This window comes from Scylla paramamosain, chromosome 45, assembly GCF_035594125.1.
Source record: "Scylla paramamosain isolate STU-SP2022 chromosome 45, ASM3559412v1, whole genome shotgun sequence".
In the NCBI taxonomy this organism is placed as follows: domain Eukaryota; kingdom Metazoa; phylum Arthropoda; class Malacostraca; order Decapoda; family Portunidae; genus Scylla; species Scylla paramamosain.
The window spans coordinates 377,501-380,000 of NC_087195.1; the positions used below are offsets into that span (position 1 = coordinate 377,501).

Consider the following 2,500-nt stretch of genomic DNA (forward strand, 5'->3'; position numbering starts at 1 on the left):
CTCTCTCTCTCTCTCTCTCTCGCGGCTCTCGCTCTCGCTCTCCCTCTCGGCCGCCGCGCGCCCCTAGCCTCTCCCCGGGTGCCGTGTAATCCTCACACACGTCAATCAATGAATCTTGAGCGAGTAGGAGGACACGAGGCCCGCCCCGCGCCCCGCCGCTGCCCCGCCACACGCCCCACGCCCCACGCCCGCACAGCACGCGGGGGGCGCACACCAAGGGGGCGGGGGCGCTGCAAAACGTTGGTGCGAGCTGCTCACCTCCAGGCACTGCCACAACACACGCCCCAAGAAGTGCTGCCCTTCAAACACCACGCCGTCCACGCCCACGCCCACGCCTACGCCCTCCCCTCGCCTCACCGCCCACAACTCTTCAACAACTAAAACACGAGTGGGCAACCCGCACGCTGGGGTGGGGAGGGGGGAGCTGGGGAGGGTCCGTTCTGCCCCAGACTACCCCTCCCCCTGCCCAGCTCCCAGGCAGGTAACAGTCCCGCATACCTCCAAAACACTTCCCCCGTCCCACCGCCCCCTGGCCCTCCACCACCACCACCACCACCACCACCACTCCCTTTCAAACCCTTCCTCAGAGTGACTTACATGACTTATCCAGAGTAGTAGTCGTAGTCGTAGTAGTAGTAGTAGTAGTAGTAGTAGTAGTAGTAGTAGTAGTAGTAGTAGAAGTAGTAGTAGTAATAAGCAATTAAGTGTATCAGAAGGATGCAGCAAGTATGTTTAGTAGTAGTAGTAGTAGTAGTAGTAGTAATAGTAAAATAGTACTAACCAAGGTATAAACTAGTGACGTAATAATTTGTTTTTATTTACGTAAGTCTCTCTTTGAACAGATAGAGGAGCGATGCGTTTTCCTTAATGAGGACCTCCGTGTGTGTGTGTGTGTGTGTGTGTGTGTGTGTGTGTGTGTGTGTGTGTGTGTGTGTGTGTGTGTGTGTGTGTGTGTGTGTGTGTGTGGAAACGTTTTTAATTATTATTATTATTATTATTATTATTATTATTATTATTATTATTATTATTATCATTATTATTATTATTATTATCAGCATCAAGTAAATATACCTAAAATTATATTCTCTCTCTCTCTCTCTCTCTCTCTCTCTCTCTCTCTCTCTCTGACAAAAAAAAAAAAAAATAGATCGGTAGGCAAAAAATCGCAAATAAAACTAAATAAAATAAAATAAATTTTAATATTCACGTTGATAGGCATATTAATAAAACTGATATATAAAAAATAAAAGAAATAAATAAAAATAAATAAATAAATAAACTATACAAAACACTGAATATATAGACAAACAAAATAGAATAGCGTTATCCAGACTGGCTAAATTCTTTTCAAATGTTTACTCTCAACTAACAAATGAATCAACAAAACACTGACAGAGAGAGAGAGAGAGAGAGAGAGAGAGAGAGAGAGAGAGAGAGAGAGAGAGAGAGAGAGAGAGAGAGAGAGAGAGAGAGAGAGAGAGAGAACGGTACACTGGCGGACGCAAAGTCGGGAAAAATTGTTCATATTGAGAGAGAGAGAGAGAGAGAGAGAGAGAGAGAGAGAGAGAGAGAGAGAGAGAGAGAGAGAGAGAGAGAGAGAGAGAGAGAGAGAGAGAGATAACTGTGCCGACAACTACTGTTACTATTTCCAACAGAAAAGTAGTAGTAGTAGTAGTAGTAGTAGTAGTAGCAGAGGCAACAGCACCAGTAGTAGTAGTAGTAGTAGTAGTAGTAGTAGTAGTAGTAGTAGTAGTAGTAGTAGAAGTAGTAGTAGTAGAAGTAGTAGTAGTAGTAGTAGTAGTAGTAGTAGTAGTAGTAGTAGTAAAATAATAATTAGCAAAAAAATTAAACTGTTGCCTATGTTTTCAAAAATGGAAACATTATACTCTCTCTCTCTCTCTCTCTCTCTCTCTCTCTCTCTCTCTAAAATTAGGAAGAGGAACAAAAATGAACTAGAGTAAAAATGGAGGAGGAAGAAAAAGAAGAGAAAATCACAAGATGAGTAATAAAAGGAGGAGGAGGAGGAGGAGGAGGAGGAGGAGGAGGAGGAGGAGGAGGAGGAGGAGGAGGAGCCTAAGGGAGGAGCAGCCAACCGTGACTAGCGGTAGCGAGCCTCTCTCTCTCTCTCTCTCTCTCTCTCTCTCTCTCTCTCTCTCTCTCTCTCTCTCTCATTCCTTCTATTACTACCTTCTGCCTTTCCTCCTCCTTCTCCTTCTTCTGCTCCTCCTCTCTTCCTCTTCCAATTTCCAAGAATCTTTTTTTTTTCTTTTTTTCCTTTGTTACCTTTTTTATCACTTTTTTCTTTTCAGTTCCTACATTTTTAGAGTTTCATTCCTTTTCCCTATTCTCTCTCTCTCTCTCTCTCTCTCTCTCTCTCTCTCTCTCTCTCTGGACTGGAATTATTTGACTTTTTCTTTCTTACGTTCTTACTTTTCTCTCTTCATTTTTTCGTTTATTTCTTATTCTCTTTCTTTCTCTCTTCCTTTGTTATTTTCTCCTT

The 2,500-nt window shown here is 43.4% G+C and overlaps 1 protein-coding gene across 12 annotated transcripts in view; it reads right to left on the reverse strand.

Annotated features, from left to right (window-relative positions):
• The window catches only part of LOC135094464 (LIM domain-binding protein 2-like), a 115,152-nt gene that overhangs the window by 43,732 nt on the left and 68,920 nt on the right, over positions 1–2,500 (reverse strand). The window lies entirely within an intron of this gene.